We start from the raw sequence: 23,357 nt of genomic DNA on the forward strand, positions 1-23,357 counted from the left end.
CAGCCAGCCAGCCAAACAGCCAGCTAGCCAGTCGGCCGGACCTATATTAAGTTAGAAGGGCTGTGATGTGGCTGCGGTTATGCCACACTCGCATGATGGCATTGATCCGTCTGCCGGAGCGATCTCTCGCGTGGAAGGCCCCTGGAAGTCCCCACAGGGGACCCTGGCTGCCCGGAGTGTCTGTCTTCACCAGAGCTCTTCCAGAGGAGACCTGTAACAAGCCTCAGATGGGCTCATTAAAGCTCTGCACTTTCCAGCGCTTGTTGAGTCGAGATCGGCTGCTTTGTCGAGATGAGCTACCGCCGGTCTGTTACCACAGCCCAATCCCTAACCCTAACCCCCTAGGGGCGCTACTGTAGTGCGTTGTAAAGGCTTGGTATTAGCTCGAGGGGTAGCTTATTCCGACACACGTCTCTCCCAACAACCAGAGATGTTCCTCGACAGTGGAAGGGAAGAGAGGAAGCACCCTGAGCCATTTGAAACACTTCCTTCCCTCTCTTTTGGTGGTGGACCCAATGCAGACATTCCAAGTATTTTTTAATCGGTCGATTATATACTGTGACTAGAAGTTCCACAGTAGTAAGTTTCTCCAGTATACTGTACACAAAATGCCCTGAAATACCATCAGGTTTTCGAATCAAGTTCCCTAATAGATAAAACAAAACTTCTGTTTTTTGAATTATAAATCATCATTATTCATCCACATGAGAATAGTAAAATAATGATAATGCTTGATTTATTTGGAGGTAATCTTTACGCCTAATGGCCCTTTTCAAAAACCCAGGGTGATTTCTGACCAACTCATTCGATTTCCCAGATTGGTTTATAAAATGCTATTGACTAACTTTTCAATGAGAAGGGAACAGAGCAACAATGGCGTGCATGGCATGGCAAAGCAAGTCATTACACTGCTCTAAAATGCCTCTTTTCCACTGCCGGTTATCTGGTAGGCCTACAGCTTGACACAGTGTGACTCGGCCGCCACTTTTTGCTTTTCAATTCGGCACGGCACAGCTCAATCAAATAGCAAAAAGTGGCAGCCGAGTCGCGCTGTATTGAGCTGTAGGCCTACCAGAAAACCGGCAGTGGAAAAGAGGCATAAATGTTCTTCTTTGAGTTCAAACCAAACAGATGGCACACAAGTAGACCAGCGTAGGCGTACACCAGCCCACCACATAAACGCCCATAGGTGTTTACCCATTAACCTGGTTCGAACAGAACCACGTTCCACTGAGGTGTGGCTTCACTTTTTTTTGTCTTTACTCAGTCTTTTGTCTTTTTTTATCTCAGTTCCAACCGCAGAGATTTTGGAATCTTAGGATTCAGACGTGGTTCCGAAGCATGTGAGCCTTGTTCCAACTGTGACATGTTCCCCTCTCTGTAATTGATTGTCTGTCATGTGCAAACATCTAAATTACCCACCTACGCACTTTGAAAATCACCATGGCTTTTCTACAGCCAGTTTTTACAAGTATGCTAGACAATCGGAAATTGGTCAAGCAATTATGTTCTTGAAAAGGGACTCGAGTTCTCGGCCAAGGAATGAGCAGTCAAGGAATTGTGCTTTTTGTGTGGATGGCATTATTGACCTTTTAAGCCAAATAGCCTATTATATGTTGGCTATTTCCATGAAGCCCATTTCGGAAGTTCCAAGCCTCCTTGTGAGACGACGTTTTGACAGAAATATAAACATGCACCATCTTCATAATGCACACCTATGAGGCTAATAAAAGTTCACATGCATTTAATTCATTCTGTTTCATTGCACATTGATTTTCATATGTTGGGTCTCCCGTAGGCTACAGCTTGCTTCTTGGTTCAACGTGACTGAATGAATTAGCAACCAGTGTTGGGCAAGTTACTCAAAAACTGTAATGCATTACTGATTACATATTACTGTCTTTTCCCTTAATAATCCCTTACACTACAATATTACTATATTTAAAATGTTAGGCATTACACTACTTTTGGATTAATTTAGTTACTTTCGCCAAAAGAACTGTAGAACTAAATATGGATCTGGCAATTTATTACAGTGTAAATCAAGCTCATGAGTCATGACTTTTTCACCTTCTATCTAGGAGGTGTTTTTGTCAGCATGCAGACTAAAAACTTGCCTAGCTCTTGCCCGACCTGTAGTTCCGCACAGCTTTGTGAGCTCCATTACTAGGTCTGGGAGCATGTAGCAGGATTCCATTTCTACAGTCAAAAAAATAATCGCAGCATTTATTGCTTTAATATCAACAAATTCTTTCAAAACCATTTTCTGTTGATCTCTAATGCGTAAATATAGTCTATAATATGTTCTGTGACTCCTCAATGTGAGCTGCCAGTGATATTGAAGTGAGAAATGCTCGGCATTATTTTTTGAGTCCAGAAATTGAATCCTGCCACATGCTCCCAGACCGATGTGTGTGTTTGGAGTGCCACCAGGGGGCTCCAGAGCACACACACGGAGGTCTGGTAGGAACCAGGCTAACTAAAAACTACCAGGTTCAGGAATAGCGTCTTTCTGACCCACCACACTGTGTGAGTACCACTAAAATCCAGGTCATTGTAATGCATTGTAACCTAAGTTATTTTGCATTGTAACTAAGTAACTTAAATATTACAGATTTTTGCCCTGTAATGCCTTACATTACTGCATTACAGCAAAAAGTAATGCAGTACAATAATGAATTACTTTGTTCATAAACAGTTTGGGTTTCCATACAGGTCGCTTCCTTATTCGCGACCCTCAATGTGTCACGTCCTTCTTAAAAGCTGATTTTAATAGCTATCGCAACAGAGCATAAAAATTGCAAGGGACTAGAAGTAGTTTGCACAGGGATTGCTCGCTCTGTAAGGACGGATGTTATACGTTGCCACAGAAGGGAAAAAATCTGTGCGACAAATGCAAATATTGTCATGCAAGTAAGAACATGCAGACAAGAGGAGCTTGGTACTTTCATTAGATTTTACTTGACGCCGCCGGTGTCATAAGCATGTCATTACAGTGTCATAACAGTGTCACAGCACAGTTATGCACATGTCATAAACATTATGTCCATGTCATAAACATTTCATGACTGTTGGCCTTAAGTGACATTCGGTTATGGCATAGAGACAACCCAAGGTTGTTTTTGCCATAACCGAATGTCACTTAAGGCCAACAGTCATGAAATGCTTAGACATGGACATAATGTTTATGACTTATCTATGACAGTTTCATGACACTATTATGACACTGTAATGACATGCTTATGACAACGGCGTCAAGTAAAGTGTTACCAGCATCTCCCCGAAAGTAGTTTTTGGAAGATGGGACGTCTGGCTAATAATTTTCTTCTTGGTTTGCAAGTTTTGCACTTCAGCTAGACAGACAGAGGGAATAGGCTACAGTTACAAAATCTACTGTCCAACCTAAATATCCTATAGCCTACAATTCACAAGACGACTTGCCTTGCCATTTGACTGCAAATAATGAGTAACTGTTATTGCTTTGATGAGGACTCTTTTGCTCGTGTTATTAACCATGGTGTGAAAGACATGGATATAGGCCTACTCTGCACTCTCGCAGCCACTCCCAGCGGCTGTACACTCCACCTACGGCCCAGGTGAAGAACCTTGTAATGTAAATGCGTTCCAGACATGCTCCGTAAAACTCCCGTCAACCTTCATGAATATTTATGAAGCCTAGAACCGAACATGGTTCTAATGTAAAGACACAACATGTTTTTCGACAGTATTATGGTTGGCTCAGTCCATTGTCCATTTAGATGGGGCAGGACATTGGCTCTACATTAACGATGGACCAATGTGCTGCCCCAACTAAATGGCTGACCGGTCTTAAAGAAAAAAAAACACAACCAACCAAAACAACAAAACTGAGGACTGCCGACCCACCAGGAACATGCCTTGTAAGACAGACTATATGGAGTGTAAATCACAGCCTCCATGACGATACGATACAGCGTTTATCTCTTAAAGCAGGGATTCAATTATTTTCAATACTTAAGAATTCCCTACGATACGATACGATTACATTTTTTCCAATTACTTTTCTACTTCTATGGAGCTATGGAGCTAGGGCATTAGACAGGGGTCAGCGATTCGATTCTTTTCGATACTTAAGAATGTCACACGATATATAATTCGATTAAATAGTCGGCTGCAGGATCAATGCATGAATACATTTCAATTATTATTTTACCACTACCAGATTACCAGTCCAGCCCTGATGCAAATATGCAATTTGTGAAAACCAGTGGCGACAGTGTCTTGTGCTTTTTGTGCCTGTTTTGCTGTTTTGTTGGCCAGACACTGACTTACACTAATTGAATAACACTATCAGACTTTGAGTGGAAAATGTCAAGCCATGTCCATGAATTGGATCTCAAGGGAGCATGAGTTATGCAACCAGACCTTGACCCCAGAATCCACAAAGGATGTTCTACGTACCTCGTACAAAAATAAAGTTGATGTTTTGGAAAGAAAAATGTCAAGGTCCCATCTGAAATCTAATAAATATATTTAGCAAAGGACCTGAACTGAACTCTTCATCTGGGAATATCTGCCTAAAAACAAGCCCCAGAGCTCACACTGCTGAGGGAGCAGCAATGGGCTACAACTGGTCCAAGGTAAGTAAAATTGATCTATGGTAAGCCAGAAAACAGTTGTTGCAGAATGATGATTATTGTATTGAAGGAATTTCACAGGCATCGATCTCACACAATATAGGCCTAGAATATTGTGTAATTTCCTTAAACAATGTGATCTCCCAGAATGCAGTGCAGAATGCTGCACTCTCAAAACCAAAATCTTACAATGATAGCATGACAGCCACATTTTTCGGCCTTAACCAAGACGCTGAACATGGCTTCGGGCAAAACGGGTGTGTTTGTCACACTATCCCATGAAAAAAAAACCAATTTAATTTGTATTTGAGAGTGTGTCTTTTCCCTACCAGACGCACTAACTTAGTTGCAAGCAACCAAAGACTTCATTTAACATTGCTCTAAAAACCTGAGTAATAGATTTCCATGTTTCCATCTATGTTTTGAGATTTGCGGCAAAGGCTGATGAGACTGTATTAATCCCCAAAGGGAAAATTGAATGCCACCTGGTCATCCTCACAGCACATTCCAGACGCATAGACAAACATATAATAAATAAGAGCAAACAATGAATAGGAAATAAGAAACAATAAACAGTTCATCATAAAACACATTAAGAGTCACCACAACATATAAAAACACATAAAACCAATAAAACCCAATCAGCAGTTGTTGTTAAAAAGTTTGATTGCTGCAGGGATAAAAGATCGTCGAAATCTTTCGATGGAGCACCTAGGAAGGAGGAACCTTTGGCTCCTACCACTGTTCGTGAACAAGCTGGACAGTGGGTGGTCGTCCCTGCCCAGCACACCCATACTGATATCGATATTGGCCCTGATACTCACACATTACATTCATACTCGTCAAATTCTTACTGATACCAGGCACAGATACTGCTACTAGTCGAAACAATGCAAGAACTCATCACGTTCCATTTACTTGAAAGCAGGATGTGGAAAAACGCTGCCTCATTCATGTACTAACATGTAATAGAAATGGACAGAATAACAAATATCACAGGTGGAAAAAATAACGCTTTGTATTATTTTCATTTTATGTGCGGGAAAAAAAGTATCGGTACACAGCAGGGCTTGACAGTGGCACCTGCCAACCAGCCAAAAATGGGTAAAACTTGGCCGTGGCTAGTAGTAACAGTTTCAGTCTCACTAGTCACTGTGGCAGGTCACTTATTTTAGGGTATGACATACTTTGTCAGTAGCATATATCCTGTTTTTGCACCTTGTGTGATATTTAGAGAAAAAGAAAGATCATTCAGATTATTTGTCTGATATACTGTAGGTAGAGTGGTTTCATTTAACACACTATTATATCTAGTATGTTAAAGAAAATATGTCTAAAAATACTGACAACAAAGCTGTGGCTGGTAAAATGAATGGTAGTGACTCTGGAAAACCACTACCTACTGTGGCCTGTGAGCAAGAAGTGAGCAAAAAGTTAATGTCAAGCCCTTCTCTGAATCGGCAAGTAAAGAAATGTATGTACTCATACTCATGTCGGTTTTCAAAAAAAGTGGTATCATCCATCCTTACGTAATAATAATAGTTCATGTAGGACACAGATTCAAGGCCATAAGGCCATACAGTCGTCATCTGATCTCCAGCCAGGGGCTGGCTCTGTTGATTGACTGCTGTGCCCAGAAATGGGCAAGAGTGATCATCAGTCTGTGTGCCTCGATCGTCTGCGCTTCAGCCTGACCTTTCCTTGCCTCCTGCACTGAAAGAGGTGTCGTAACCCACCTTCAGTCCAGCTCTCTTTATGCCGTGTCTGTTTTAATCAATGTCATCTTTGAGGCCATTGATGCCTGCTCGGCTCTGCTCTGCTCTGTCTCCGGTGAGGGGGGATGGTTCAGCTGCAGCTTGCCCTGCCTTGGTGTTATGAATGCATTGGGAAAGTAGGGTGGGGGGTTGCCAAATATAGCTCACACACCGACACTGCAAATGGACACTGAAACACTTCCGCCCGTTGACTGAAGTGATCCTGACTGACATAGAATATTCTAAAGTGTTTCCACAAAACTTCCCAGAAGCGAGTCCCTGTATGACATGTCCCCAACGGCCTGTAGGATTTGTCCTTTACTGTGTCTATTTCAAAATGGGCCTAAATTAAGCTCTCCCCCCCCCCCCCTCTCTTTTCCCCCTCTTTTTTCTCTTTCTCTCTTCCTGGAACCCCTGGGGATGACTAGGACATCCCTGTTCTACATTCGTTTAAAAAAAAGCACGATAAGGTTTCAGGGGTTTGTAAGGTCATTTCAGTATTATCCATCACAGTAACAGCTGGATACTGGAAGGAAGTACACACACAAACCCTCCAGGTAATGGTCTGTACAGTAGAACGTTGTCATGGTATCAATAAGCAACCATTTTATATCACCACTCTGTTTGCTGTGTGAATGATGTAGATCTTTTTAATGTGCTTTTAATGGCACTAGATACGATACATTCATGCAGAGTCCTAACCTGTTCAACTTGCCTTCCACAAGGAACACTGCAATAGCTGCTTGTGGCAACTCTTTTAATCACAGAAGCGACCGATACGGTTAGGGCTGTAGATTCCAAGGCGAGCAAGATACTATCAGCAGCTGTGAGCATTATCCCTAATCGATCGTGAACGGCTCTAATGATAATTTATTGCTTAACCAGTTGGCAGTGCTGCCAGATTGGGTGGATGCCTGCCCAATTGGGCTACTTGGGATGACCGTCTGCAGGTAAAAACTGCATAAATGGTTCATTTGGCGTTTTTTTAAGCAGTTTTGTGTCCATAGAAATCAATGTAATTTGTTGAAATTGGGCGGAATTTAGCACATTTTGGCAGTTTTTGAGAACCTTTTGGGCAGGTTTTGATCAGACAAATGTGGCAACACTGCCAGTTGGTCACCCTCGCTGACTGGTTAATTTAGACGGAAATGGCTAATTTGCCTTTTAGAGGGCACTCCTGTCAAGAAAGATACTGTACATTGAAAGCTTGGCTGATAGTGTCAATGACATTTAATGAGTAAATACTAAGCCAGTGTGCAGGTACATACTGTAGTAGTGCAGCCTGGGAAAGCTCTCCTTCATCCAAGGTCATGTTTATCACAGGAGTTTAGTTGTAGTGAGCTCGCTGGACTTCTTTTTGAGGATTGAAGACGCGTTGTCTCTTCCACTGAGAACTGAAGAAATCTCTACGTGGAAGACATGAAATATCTTCAAGCTTCAATAAGAAGTCCAGCTGCCTTCAACTAACCCCTTTGACTACAGGTACAGTAGTAGTAGCACTATTCTGTGACCATCCTAACATCCCCACAGCCTTTTGTCACTAGGCTCAGTCTTGACAGCAGCAACGCTCCTGAGACATCACTGGCCAACGCTTGTAATGAGATAGCGAACAGTGTTGCCAGATGTGTATGATCAAATCCCGCCCAAAAGGTTCTCAAAAAACGCCAAAATGCGCTAAGGGCGGAATTCTCCCACCCGCTTAAGTAAAAAAAAGCGCGCAACAGCGCCTCCGAGCTTACTCAAGCCCGTGAGTAAACGGGGCTTACGCGCGATTTCATCACTTGCGCACTTTGGGTGGGGCCAGGCCAAAATCAGGGAGTTCCCCATGTTAATCAATCCTAAGCGGATTCTCCCGTCCACTTAAGCGTGTTTGCCTTTACGCGCATCAAAGGGCTGTCGTAAGGTCGAGCGCCACTATGAGGTAAAATGTAATATTGCATTTGATGCTCGCTTGGCTCGCATTTTGAACATGTTACACGGTATGCTTTGTTGATGTTCCTTACCGTCAGCGTGAGTCCAAATCGTAATTCATTCACAGTTCCACATTTCATCCTACATTAATTGTGACAAAATATGACCAGCTGCTCAGAGCATGTTCTCATATCGATGAACTTACAAACAAAAGCAGGTAATTAATTAATCAGTATGAGGATCATCATGTTGTCTGGACGGTAACCAAAACCAAAAACACCTCGTTGCAGGTTGCACCATGCGCACAAGTAGGCTAAATTGACAAGGCACGTCAGACTAAAGACCGTTGTTCCAGTCGTCCTCACAGCCACCTAAAGTATGCCTATTCAAAAACAACCTTCACCATTTTTACTATGTTGTAGCCACGACGTTAAGTAAAGGGTTTTTATTTCAACTCCTCCACTTTTGTGATTTATTGGAACTCGTGCATATGTGCATGTAACCTATTAAACTTTCTGAACTGATGCCCGACATACAAAACCACCACATACTGAGGTAGGCTACAGGTTGTCCTATCTGTTTTTGTAAGGCAAAAAATATTTCCTGAATGTCATTACAGCTAAACGTAAAAGGTAGGCCTACATATCAGAGCATGTCTTTGGCATTTCGCTTCTGGTCTCGATTACACCCCATCAGCTGCGCGTTTAAGTCCTGGCTTGGCATTGCATGCCCATGTCCAATTAATTCCCATGTCTGCGACAGAATATAAAGTCTCTGTTTTTCATGACGACCGATTTCAATGTTCATTCTTCAGCATGCATGTAGCCTTAGTGTCATATGCTGACGGACAGCTGACATCCACATATTTCCAATTATTTTAATGTCACGTTGCTGTACAGAGAAGCGAAGAAACACTTTTAAAACTCAGCAAATAGGCCTACTATGTGTTTGTTTAACTGTGGGACTGATCAGCATTTTAAATCACTTTTTGATTACCGGAATTGTCCAGGCAACACGCCAAACTCAATTTTTAACAAAACGTTTAATCATGTTTATTATTTCAATCAACCTGTTGCGCACCAAAACGCTCAGCTGAGTTCCCGCCAAAGGGACACATCGCGTTTCCATCTCATTATCCCACCTCCAATACTTGCCTTGTGTTTGTGAAAAGGAGCGGAGGTTAGGTTTTGGAACGCTTTTGCAAGAGGACTTTTGGCACGTGGTTTTAAATTCAAAGTTAAAGTCAAGTGTTGGATCTCAATGGACTGCCGAGGTTTTCACATGGTTGATCAGAAAATCCATGCTCCATAGTTTCTTTGTAGCCACAACTGATGAACTTGGCAGAGACTCATCCCCCCATTTAGCATATATCACGCCTATGTTGGGCTACGCGCTGTTTTTCTGAGTTAAGCGCGAGGGGTGTGGCGACGTTCCAGAGGGGAGAATACGCGCAAGATAAGACCGCGTAAAAAATGCGTGCGTAAAACCGACTTAAGTGGAGACGGGAGAATTCCGCCCTAAATTCCACCCAAATTTTACAAATTACATTGACTTCTATGGGCCCAAAACTGTTGAAAAAAAACGCCAAATGGCCAATTTTTCCCATTTTTACCCGCAGACGCTCATCCCAAGTAGCCCAATTGAGCGGGCGGGCACCCGCCCATTATTACATTACATTATTACATTACATTGCATTTGGCAGACGCTTTATAACCAAAGCGACTTTCAGAAGAGGACATAATCAAGCCAACATCACAAGCAAATACAAAGTGCACAGGAGATATACAGAACAACAAGTGCAATTACAAAGAGGGGTTAGTTTTTTTTTTTTCTTTTTTTTTTTTTTAATAATAAAGAGGAAATAATGAGAACACACACACACAAACACACACTCACAAACTAAACTAAACTAAACATAATGTCAGGATTCTGCCCTGGGGCAAGGCCAGTTCAATCATTAGTCTAGTACAGGGGTACTCAATTAAAAGTCCCCAAGGGCCAGTTTTTCAAAATTCCTCCCAATAAAGGGCCAACACGAGCCGAGCCACCCCCCAAATTAAAAAAGAAAAAATGAAAAGGCCTTTGTAAGCACGAAACACATGCACTCAAAGCAGATAGTTAGTTTCAAGTGATAGGATGGGGGGGAAATTCTCTCATACGACTACAGGGCCTGCATTTTCCTGGAGCACTGTTGGGTGAGGTGCCTGCCTTGCTCTCATTGCCACCCTTCACACAATATTATTTGTTAGCCTATTTGCAGATTACATCCAGAAATATTTATTTCTTAGTGAGAAAACCAATAAGCCTGAAGATAACGCTTTTCAAACAAATGTTGCTTATTATGACTTTGTTTATGCAGCTCTCACATGCATACTGCATAATGCAATAATATCATGGCCCCAACAAAGAGGACACCAGGTTTTGCCAACAGGAAAATGGTCCATTTGATGCAATGTTGATTACATGCAACAGCCAATAATAAATTGTCAAGTTGCTCATAACTTTGTTTGTAGTCTTAAGAGGGGCTTAGCATTCCAAACGAACTATTTGGGGACTGTTTAAAAGTGTGAAAAGTTTATCAAGCAATTCGTTTTTAAGTAGGCTACCACTAGTTAGCTGCCAGCAGAACTCAAACACAATTTGCCTTCATTTGTGTTAGCAACTAGCTACAGCTAGTGCTAAACCAATTCGAAGTCCTAACACACTGTTTGCAATGAAATGTGGACCATAACTTTCAAAAACGAGGCAAAGAGAACTTTGTAAATAATTTATTTACAAGTTCTGATACCGTCCTTCCCTTCTGTAGTCTACCTCACAAATGCCACCCTCAGTCGCTTCTGTTTGGAGCCTGCAGGGAGAAACTGATTGAGGGGGCGGGGCACGGCACGCATCTTCCTAGCGTCTGTGGCGCGATTTCAAAATAAGAGCCGGCAGCGCGATCGGACCAAAAAAAAAAAAAAAAAAAATTTTTTTTTTTTTTTTTTTTTAATTTTTCAAAATTATTCGAGGGCCACAAATAGATGCCCCGCGGGCCACAAATGGCCCGCGGGCCGCTATTTGAGTATGGGGGGTCTAGTAGATTCTCTCGAAAGAGGAATGTCTTTAGTTGTTTCTTGAAGGCTGCAAGAGAGGTGCTTAGTCTTGCTGCCTCTGGGAGACTGTTCCACCACTTGGGAACCACAACGGAGAACAATCTTGACTGGGAGTACCTAGAGCGACTGGATGGCAGAGCCAGACGGCTTGTGCTGGATGAGCGCAGATCTCTTCCAGTAACATAAGGCGTTAGTAGGTCCTTCAGATAAGCTGGGGCCGTTCCTGTGATGGTTTTGTAGGCAAGGGTCAATGCCTTGTGCTTGATCCGGGCGGTCCTTTTGGGTTGATTGAATATCAACCGTGCCGCCGCATTCTGGATCATCTGCAGAGGCTTTAGCGCACAAGCAGGTAGACCTGTCATGAGTGAGTTGCAGTAGTCAACGCGGGACAGGACCGTGGCCTGGACCAGTCGTTGTGTAGAATATTGTGTCAGCACAGGTCTGATATTCCGTACGTTGGACATCTGGATTCGACAGGTCCGGGTGACCGAGTTGATGTAGTTGGAGCATGACAGCTCATCATCAATCATGACGCCAAGGTTTTTGGCGACTTTGCTTGGGGTCACGATGGTGAAGCCTATCTTGAGGTTGATGTTGTGACTGAGCGGCTCTTTAGCTGGGATCACCAGGAGCTCTGTCTTGGCCAGGTTCAGCTGTAGGTGGTGGTCCTTCATCCATGTTGACAAGTCGGTGAGGCAGGCAGAGATGCGTTCCGAAACCGTGGTGTCCTCTGGACGGAACGACAGGTACATCTGGGTGTCATCAGCATAGCAGTGGTAGGAGAACCCATGTGTTTGAATGACACGTCCCAGGGAGGACGTGTATATTGCAAACAGAAGGGGTCCCAGCACTGATCCTTGGGGTACGCCTGTGGAGAGGGTGTGAGTCGTAGACAGCTTCCCTTGCCATGACACACTGAAGGTGCGTCCAGAGAGGTAGGAGTTGAACATGAGTGGACAACGCCTGTGATTCCCATGGCTGTGAGTATCCTCAGGAGGATCTTGTGGTTGACTGTGTCAAAGGCTGCAGACAGGTCTAGTAGTATGAGGACCGAGGATAGTCCTTCCGTTCTTGCAGTCCTTAGAGCTTCAGTCACTGAGAGTAACGCAGTTTCAGTTGAATGTCCACTTCTGAAACCAGATTGTTTTGGGTCAAGTAATCCGTTCTGGTTTAGGAAGTTGGTGACTTGCTTTGCAACTGCCCTTTCTAGCGTCTTGGATAGGAAGGGAAGCAGTGAGACAGGTCTGTAGTTTTCGACATGAGCAGGGTTCAATGTAGGCTTCTTCAGTAGTGGTGTCACCCTTGCTTGTTTGAAGGCGGAGGGGACAGTGCCGGAGGAGAGTGAGGAGTTCATGATGGATGTGATTGCTGGGACCACTGTTTGGGCAATGTCTTGAAGAAGGTTCGTGGGCACTGGGTCTAGTAGGCAGGTAGTGGGACGGCGTGTGAATTCATGAAGTGTTGCAGGAGTCGCCGTGTTTTCCAGGGGGGTGTCTTCTGGGCGGGAGGGTGGTTCACAGAATTGCTTGCTAATATTTGCCGTCTTTTCCGTGAAGAAGGTGGCAAAGTTGTCCGGGTTAAGGTCTATGGGTGCAGGAGGGGGGGGAGGGTTGAGCAGTGACTTGAATGTAGAAAACAACTTACGTGGGTCTGTAGTGTTGCTGATCTTGTCGTTGTAGTAGGTCGTCTTGGCAGCTGTTACAGAGGCGGAGAAGGAGGCTAGTAGAGATCTAAGTTTTTCGAGGTCAGATGGGTTGCGGGTTTTGCGCCATTTTCTTTCTGCCGCTCTGAGGGTGGTACGTAGAGCTCGGATGGTCTCTGTCAGCCATGGTCGCGGTTGTGAAGGTCTTGCAGGTTTAGTGACTAGTGGGCAGAGGTTGTCGAGGCAGGAGGTCAGTGTGGAGCTGAGCGAATCTGTAGCAGTGTCAACATCGAGTGAGGAGAGCACAGTTGCTGAGGGCAAGGCATCTGCCACCACTGATGCAAAGCTAGTGCGTGACAGGTTGCGTAGATTCCGCCTATATGTGACCAAGGGAGGTGGGGTGGGTGTAGGGTCGGGTAGGGAGGTGGTGAAATGGAGGTGAAGTGCCCAATCTGGCAACACTGATGGCGAACAGTGCTGTGCTGCTGTACATCAAACAGTCTTGTGAAACATTAAAAGACTCGTATTGACTGTCATTACACTGTCACAGTACACACTAGTAAATAGTCCTCTACTCCACTACACTTAGTCAATGGTCTCCTACGGGGCCATTGTTGAACAACAGATGTATACAATGAATAATTGGAGATAAAACCACCAAACCAGGGACACTGTGGCAGCTCATTATGGTAAAATAGACGGGATTGTGAAGCATCACCATCTCACCACCACCATCTCATTCAGGAGTATTATATGTCTCATCTTCATGTTTAATAATGCACACTTACACTTGTTCAGCAAGCCAGTTAACCGCATCATTACCCAGCTCAACAGAGTCATTACAGTTGACGTGGAATTGCACTTATTGAGGTTCATTTTTCTCGTTCAGGTTTCTGAAATGCGTACCTGTCATTTGGCTGTGCTGTACGATATATATGCAATAGAGCAGGGGTGTCAAACATACGGCCCGCGGGCCGCATCCGGCCCGCCAGAGGGTTCCATCCGGCCCGGATGTAAAAAAATAAATAAAAATGAATTTTTTATTTATTTTTTTTTACTTTTTTTTTAAATTTTTTTTTTAAATGAAATAACCGAAATGCGAAATTACGGCCCTCGGGGCAAAATCGAAACCTGCATGACATTAACCCAATGGTCCCTCTGTTACACTGTATATATGTAGTAAAGTGCACATCACACTTCTATTATAAATAGTGAATTTGTACTGTAACAGGTATTTGATAAAGCTCATATATTATAGACCTCATATATAGATATAAAATGTTAATACCTCTTATTATTATTGTATTGGTATTGGTTGTAATTAAATAATAAATATAATTGGATTTGTATTGGTTCCTATTAAGCTCAAACTGGAAACGGGATGTTAGAATGCGTGAAAATGCAGGAAATTACATATATGAAATACAAAATTTTTGGGGGGAAAACCCCCAGACCCCCTGCCAAAATTTATTTAATTGACGGTTGGCAATGAATGAATGAAGTCAAGGAAATTTTGCATAGGATTATCAGTATTACATTGCTTTCTACATATTCAACACACTTAAAACGCGATAGTAACACTAATCCTCTGCTTTACGTTTTTTTAAATTTTTTTGCGATGATGTTACTAATGCGGCCCGCTTGAGGTCCACGTGGGTTGTATGCGGCCCCCGGACCAAAATGAGTTTGACACCCCTGCAATAGAGTGTTGTTTTTCCAAGAGGACAAATCAACGAATCATCCATGAAATATAAGTTTCTGTGTCATTGCTGCTGTCTTACACACATTATGGTTCCATGATGGGTGGTCGATCTTTAATATGCCTGTTATAAAACCAATGTTTATAATGATGCATTGTAATTGGGTTTGCTCTGGAAAGGTCAAGGGAATGGGACAAATATAACTCTTGTAATCAGCATGGAAATAACATGCACCAGCCAGAGCTGAGCCAATTTGTGAAACAAAAGTGGCTTTTCTTCATTTGTGAATCACTTGTGCACTGTGATATAGCTGCACACACTGCCTCTGCTGTCACGTGTTGGGCTTTTCAGACTGCAAACTTGCCTCAGAGCCCCCCCAGCAAAGAAGAGGCAATATTATTGTGTGTTGGAGCCAAATGTTGGAGCCAGCCACAGTAAATCAGGGGGCCGCTTCCGAGCACAAATAAGACCCTGCTGCTGATAACGCAAGCTGAACAGGCCGCGGGTCCTGGAGCTGCTCTCAATTTACTCCTCCCGCTCGCTGACTGAGATTGGTACTCAGAGAGCGCCAACGCTTAGTGCACTCACTGCAAACTCTGTATGTCAGCAAAAGCCAAACCTAATCAGTGGCCGAGTCCTCCGTGAGTCGGGCAAACTTCAAAATGTTTGCTTTTAGTACGTGCTTCCCCATCGCCCCTGGTATTCCCTTCCATGGGAAAAAACGTAATAATTTCCTCAAAAACAATTTCTGATATCCAGATATCCAGGCAGGCAGACAGACAGACAGACAAACAGACAGACAAATAAACAAACAAACAAACTACCAAATATCAGCAACAAACATTGCCTCCTTCGCATGGGGTGCATATTAAATTGGAAAGTGCATCATAATATTGCAACTTCATTCTTTTTAGGCCCTCAGGGAAGGGACAGAAAATTGGGAGCATCAGGTATGGCCAAAGAACATCAAACAGCAGTCTACATCATCACAGACATTTTAAACTCATGGCATCCAGCGAAAAATTGCACCATGGGGGCGATATTTCATCCAAGACTAGAAGCATGTGAATGTATTCTTCTAAAGGATGCTCCTATGGGGGTTGCCACAATAAGATTGCTTGGACGCTGCCCAAAAGTGGCTTCCATCAAATATGAGGATTTCATGCCACATGCCACTCTCAAAGGGTTCTTCTTCATAACTGCTACCCAACGGTTTCCCAGGCCCAATGTCACAAGCTCAGCAGTCGACATGAGATTCAAACACTGGCTGACTGAGTCAGCTTTAATATCATTTGGATTGATGATGCTGATCACACAGACACACCTAACTCAATCAGAATCTGTTTCCCCCACGAGCAATAAAAAAGTCCGCATAGGAGAGGGAGAGCAAAACACTGCCCTCAGGTTTAAAGGTAGAGTAGGACAGATACAGTAGGTAGGTCATTTAATCATTTATTTTCGTGTTTAACCGGATCACACTGCACTCTTGATTAAAAGGTGCCAAACATAAACAAAAAACGTGTAAAATTGAAAGAAAAATGTCTGCACATTTAAATCCCCTTGTGTTCTTTTTAATAATAGGCCAAGCTTTCGGTCTACTGACCTTCCTCAGAGCCCAGTTCCAGTCATTTATTTTCAAAATGTGTGCTGCCCATTCCCAAACATGATCCTTTCGTAAATAATAAGTAACAGAGTCACAAACCAATATTGACTGCCCTGACCAAAATACACTAAGTTCTGTGGCCAAAGATGTTGATGACTGGTAATTTGAAACAATGGACATGGAATGGGAAACATTTGGAATGGGAAACATCTGGAAATCAACTAGGCCTACTAAAAAATGACATGCTCTATCTTTGAGGGTCCAATGAGTAACAGGTTTACATGCTTATTATGAAACTATGTGTTGCTGTCACAAACCTGTCCTTTTACATGGGTATTACTCTACCACCACTATCATTTTCACATACCACTTACAACTGATCTTAAAACTTACATTGTGGGTACATAAAACATGAAGGGTGGTTCAACTTCAATAGTCATGTGCCACCCAGAACTACTTAAGCTAGAACACACTGTTCAATTTGTATTTTTTTCCTACTCATCATTATGATCTTTATGAATCACCTCACAAGCACTAGCAAGTTAGGGGAAGGGGAAGAGAATTCTTACACAAGGGACCTTTTGAGTAATACATGGACATCAAAGGCGCCTGCTGAATGAAATGATGAAATCACAAGGTTCTATGTCACAAAACAGACATAATCCTCTGCTCTTACTATGTCCCTGGCGAGATTGAACAAGAAGAGGGGAATTCTTACACGTTGGACTTTTCAAGCAAGCCAGGCTTGGCCAAGCTGCCCTCTGTCTCTAAGCTCTTACTCACTCAGCCCCAGTGCTGAGACAACCCAAGCGCAAGTTATTTCCGAGACAGCATTTATTTAAGCCTCCCCTGTGATTATGATCTTGGAAATTAGTCATGGTCTAAAGCCCCACGTCGTCTGGAATAAAGAGCGGACCACGCATAGGTCAACGGAGAGCAGAGAGAGAGAGCGCACTGAGGCCATGGCTGTGAGGCACGCATGCACACATGCACGCTGCTGCTTTGTCGAGCAGGTCAAATGAGTGGATTATAATCTGTGCCCCTCCTGGCACTGCCTCCGTGGCCAAGTGCCCACTGCCCACTTCACTGCCCACTATGGGCCCTGGGCGAGACTAGCTCTCCTCACCCCCCCTGACGCCCTGTAATAGGGTGTGTGATTACAGTAAGCATGCACGCTGATGTTGCCTCAATAAGAATAAGAACAAGAATATCATCTAAGCTTACAGTTTACAACAACATAACCACTTTGTCAACAGATTGACAAAAACAGTGTTGAATGACAGACAATTTTTACAGCACAAATGCCTGGTCGCTGGTTGGCTGATGGATGGTTGGATGTTTTCATCATTATATAGCCAAAGGTTAATTAAGGCTTTTTTTACATTTCCTTCATGTTTGTTACTACTTGGAGCTGCCTGGTTTAACCCTTTGTATTGAACAGGGTTGGCAGCAGACTTGAAGACAAGCAAAGCACAGCAGTTAGGTCCCCTGAAGCAAGAAAAAAACTTCTCTTTACTCTAGTTTTGCTTGTCTGCATATACAGTAGGAAGAAAAAAAATGGCCTTTAGTGGGGTCTGTAAAGAGCCTTTTTGTTGTGTGTGTGTCTGTGTGTGTATGTGTGTGTGTGTGTGTGTGTGTTAGGGATGCAAACGATTAATCGACTTTAATTGATCAATGCATTAATCGATTAAAAAACATTAATCGCAATTAATCGACAATTCAACTGACAAGAGACCCAGGTGAAATGAGCATGTGATCGAGTGTGTGTGAAGAGGGGTGTGAATAGTCGGAATATTTAAATCACCTTTGGATTAAAGAATTGAAATAGAATTAATTTAAATGTGGTATTTTATCTCAATTTTTAATTAAATTTTTTTAGATTTAGTAGTTTTTTTTCGAGAAACATTGAGATTTTGGGGGGGGAAACGCCGCTTATCAACTAATCGTAAGTCGATCGATAAGGCTATCAACTAATGATTAATGAATTAATCCATAATTTGCACCCCTAGTGTGTGTGTGTGTGTGTGTGTGTGTATGTGTGTGTGTGTGTGTGTGTGTGTGTGTGTGTGTGTGTGTGTGCGTGTGCGTGTGTGTACTGTACATCTCTGTATACTGTCCTGGGACATGCGATCATTGCATCATCTCGGTTACCATCCCACCAGCCCTCTTAGGGACCGTGCTGCATACTGTGCAGAGCCGTATGTGTGTTATCAAATATTAAAGTCACCGTCCAACAGAGGAAAAGAGATAAGCTTAACTGCCCCCTGACAGTCTAGATAGAAAAAAAAAATCACTAATGATCCTGTTCCGCTTCTGCCCTCCTCCTCTCACACGCCACATTTACATTTGCATTCAATAATTAAGCAGAAGCTTTTTATTAGGCATGAATTACAAAAGACAGAGCGACAGTGCGGGCCTTTTCATTGCAGTCTGTCTCTGCAGTGCTCATGAAGTGCGATGAAAAATGCATAAACATGTGATCTACATCATTCATGCTGGAGGGGGTGAAAAAAAGGACTGATTTCAAATGTTTTTGGTTTACTTTGTTGATTAGGAAGAGCTATTACGTAATTAATTCAATATCAGTGTGAGAGCTTTTAACTAATCAGCCACAATCAAGCGGATAACCAAGCAACAATTAACGCAGACAGACGATCCATAATATAGCTACCACATGAGGCACTCAAATGCCTATTGGCAAAATGCAAATTGCATGTAGCATATACACAAACACGCCCTGGCTCTTCAGTCTTTATTGCACATCTTTCACAGCTCTAATACACTCTATTCGTTAAAATAAAACTGCCCCAAGGCACAAAGGATGTGAAAAAAACATAGGCTACCATACAAAGGACTCCTAAGACCATGTTATAGGAGGTGTTAATTGAAATACACTCTGCATAAGAGTGAGGAGAATTGGTTAGGTGAGCCTCCAGTTCCTAAGCAACAACTCACAAAATTGATCATGTTGCCACACCAAGCAACTGCCTTAAAACCATAACTAATTTGTCTCGGAAACTGTGCCGCCATCTTCTCTGAAGTTGTACAAGTTTAAGGTATAATCCTTTGTGGTGAGTACAACAATTGTTTAAAGCTCTCACCCACAGTAAAATAAATAAATAAGCCAAGTAAGGACAGTGTGCTGAGGTAATGTTGAGGAAAGAGCCAATCTTGAATATTCAGCGTTTGAAGTTTTATGCTTGAATATTTGCCTTGCGGAAAGGGGTGGCATTATTTGCATACAGTAAACGCTGAATTATGTTAAGCATGCTGTGATGTCCGGCACCAAAGTGCTACACTTGCTTAATAATACCACAATTCAAATCCAGCACACAACATATTTATGGCTTTCAAACTAGACCGACCATATGTGAGCAGTCAGCCTGGATACAGCCAAAGGCTTACAACAGTCTCTTTTGAACACAAAAAATGGTTAAGTAAGAGGTGTGAAATGACATTGAAGCGTCCTCTGAGTGAGAGAGAGTAAATATCTCTAAAACTGGAACATATGAGTGCATTTTTGATTTCTTACTGTTAGACATAGGAGGTGGACACGGTTTATGTACGAGCATCCTTGGTTGTTGTGGGGAAGAACATTCTGGAGTACTGAAAACATCTCTAAAATACGGCAGGAATAGTAGAATAGGACTACTAGTAGAATTTAGTAGAATATACGGATGCATAGCACTGTATATAGTAGGGTTCTCCCATCCTTCTGGGTCTGAGAGCTACCAAGGGCTACTGAGGGCTACCCAAGGGCTACTTGTTCATTCAAAACCATCTATCGATGTCTTGACGTCCTTTTCAAACCACACTATGACTGAATGATTGTTTGCTTTTTGTTATTGATAAAGGTTGTAAAGAAATAATCTCACATCTAAAACAAGAACATGAATGAACTGTGACTAAAACCTTGTCGAAGTCACTTTTTTGTTTTGTTTACTTCCTTCGTGGGCACCACAGAAGCTCCTGGAGAGCTATATGGTGCCTGCGGGCACCACATTGGTGAAGCGTGGTACATAGCATGGTGCATGTGTGATTTCTTATTGTGAGATGCATGGTTTATGAGCATCTTTGGGTGATGTGGGAAAGAGCATTTTGGAGCTAGGTGTCCATCTGGTATCAGTAACCAATATCCCATGTCTTGATGGGCCACAAGCGATTCAAGGCATCTTGAATATCCCATTTGCGGTCTAAAAATAGATGACTAGGCAATAAGACATGCTTGTGATGTGCAATGGAAACTGAATCTATAGGATCCTTTCTTCCCATGTCATGCTTCCAACTGACTGTGTTATTATGTTCAATATGAAGTAGGTCTTTGCAATACCTGAAAAGCACACACTTACAGTACATACTGCACACACATTGTCTGTGTATGTGTGCATGCATGTTTCTGTGTACATGTGAGGGAGCCAGATTTGTCTATGTGTGAGTGTGCTTGTGCGTATGTGTTTTTACCTAAGCCCTCTGCACCTGCACACAGGTAGGCTACTACATTAGAGTAATATTAGTGTGTATGCCTATATTAGTGTGTGTGTGTGTACCTGTACTAGGCACAGATTATTACTTCGAAAGATTTGGGCATGGAATCAGATGGGAGCACTTCCTGTAAGGAGATGTGTGTGTGTGTGTGTGTGTGTGTGTGTGTGTGTGTGTGTGTGTGTGTGTGTGTGTGTGTGTGTGTGTGTGTGTGTGTGTGTGTGTGTGTGTGTGTGTGTGTGTGTGTGTGTGTGTGTGAGAGAGAGAGAGAGAGAGAGAGAGAGAGAGAGAGAGAGAGAGAGAGAGAGAGAGAGAGAGAGAGAGAGAGAAATGTCTATGTGTGAGTGTTTGTGTGTATATTTTGCCCTCTGTACATGTGTCAGTTTGAACTGAGGTGCAAATACACACCTCTTTTATAAACACCTTTCCTCTAGCAATACCCACAGTATACGTGAAACAGATAGCATGCCACTGACTATTCAAGATTATTACTGTATGTATCATACATGTCTGGGGAAGAATGGATTTAGCCTAGAAAGTTTGTTTAGAGGCAGAACAATTTCCACTTATTGCCAACACAGACCACCTGGCCAAAGGCACACAGAGCTTTCAAATGTTCTCTCTTTTGCCACGACATTAAATACTGTTACACCCATCAATCCCACTTCATATAGGCTAATGCCTTATTCAACTGTCTTTGTAGCCTACTTCATACATGTGCGCAAATATACAAGCTACACAAATGAACCCAAAGAAGGAAAGAAAAAGCAAAGGAAAACACAAGCTCAGAGTTATGTCCAGGACAGGCTCAGGTCAAACACAACATTTGACTTAAAGTATTCTTCTCAGTCAAGTCCAAGTGTCTGCAAACCATTTCACCAGTTTACAGCCTCAACTTTCTAATGAAGATTATTTGACTACAGTTGTAAAATGTGCAAACAAACCCACCTAAACTGGTCTATCAGCCATGCTATTAAGAAGTCACGTTAGTATTAAACTATAAAGTAGCAAAGGTGGAGAGCTTACCTTCAAGCCATAGGATTTTTCTTGTTTTCCTTTTTTATTCCAGTCTTGGTGTTTCTGACCGTGTCCAAGCTGCCGATTTGAAACTCAGAGGCTGTACTTCCAGTCGTTCTGACATAGACATTGTTTTATCATTCTGAGGCAACCTCTCTCGCGCTGTATTTAGCCAACTGGACGAAAGCTCCCCTCTTTCAAGTTCTCCACTCTGCTTGGACATGCATGAATTGTCTTTCTGAAAACACAGACTAAACAAACCCCTCAAACGAAGTTTTTGAAAGGAAAAAAAAATAAATTGTCGCTGAAAACAACGCAAGAACAAGCGCTTTTTCTGGAACAAAATTTGTATTACTGTCCCTCCTCCAGCATCCCCGTTCAGCAACCGTCAAAATACAACTGTTGTGTTCGTGGTAGTAACCTAGTTGTGCGCGTGCAGGTGGACGAAGAAGGCGGAGTTGGATAGCCTACTGACGATGGGTTGAGTGTTTCGTAGGCTAATTGTCTATCAGTTAGCGCGGTTATTAAAAATCAAGTGAGATGGTCTTAAGTTAGTGTCCGTGTGGGGAGACTGCTCGAAAGCTGCTCGGACTGGTCCCATCAGCAAGATATGTTGGATGCTCAAACTGCCAGTTTGAGGAGGACTTTTCTGCTTCTGTTGATGTTGTTTTGGGCTTGCGTTATGTCAAACCTTTGTACGGTACTGAACTTTTGAGGTGATGTTTTGCCCACGAGAGCATCATGTGGTATGACTCGCCTGAACACATTGGTGGTGGGCGCGAGCCGTGTGGCACATCAAGCAGACGGTTATGCCTCGCGCAGCACCTTGCGCTCTGCTATCCAGAACGCGCAGGATGCCGATAGCGTTTCAGGCTCACGATTCAGGCTATGTGCCCAATACATAGCCCACTTTCTGCACTGTATCTGAAGTCTATCCTTCTCTTTCAGCATATCACTGTAGAGTATATATTATTTAAATAAAAAAAAACATTTAGCGTGAATCAAAACAATGATTTTGTAGTGGTGTGCACAGAGAAAGCACGGAAACACTGTTATAACCTGTATTATGGTTGGTTTGGGGGGGGGGCAGCTAGGCTACTAGATCATGTTATGGCATATTCTCCAAGGACAATAGGCTACACAATTAAGAGCCACAGGGCCCTTTGGAGCCCCAATAGTGCTCATGGTGCTAAACCTTGACGACAGTGATATCAGGAATAGGATGAGATTCATTGATCTGCCTGGAGAGGAAATTCAATTGCCATCACCGCCATGGCCAATTTGCAGGTTCTCTTTTAATTCCTCTCTCTTCCTTTCCCTCCATGCACACACACACACACACACACACACACACACACACACACACACACACACACACACACACACACACACACACACTCTACACACACTCTACACACACTTTACACACACACACACACACACACACACACACACACACACACACACACACACACACACACACACACACACACACACACACACACACACACACACTTATCTCCTTTCCAGGAAGCGCTCC

At 42.9% G+C, this 23,357-nt stretch overlaps 1 protein-coding gene across 1 annotated transcript in view; it reads right to left on the minus strand.

The window, feature by feature from the left end:
• drd2b (dopamine receptor D2b) overlaps window positions 1-22,188 on the minus strand; it is a 47,813-nt gene extending 25,625 nt beyond the window's left edge. Inside the window, exon 1 of the mRNA XM_063202654.1 lies at window positions 21,827-22,188. The gene's annotated coding sequence lies outside the window, so the exon portion shown is untranslated. The remainder of the gene's footprint in view (window positions 1-21,826) is intronic.
• Between the last annotated feature and the right edge of the window lie 1,169 nt (window positions 22,189-23,357).

The sequence above is a fragment of the Engraulis encrasicolus genome, chromosome 7, assembly GCF_034702125.1.
Source record: "Engraulis encrasicolus isolate BLACKSEA-1 chromosome 7, IST_EnEncr_1.0, whole genome shotgun sequence".
Taxonomy (NCBI): domain Eukaryota; kingdom Metazoa; phylum Chordata; class Actinopteri; order Clupeiformes; family Engraulidae; genus Engraulis; species Engraulis encrasicolus.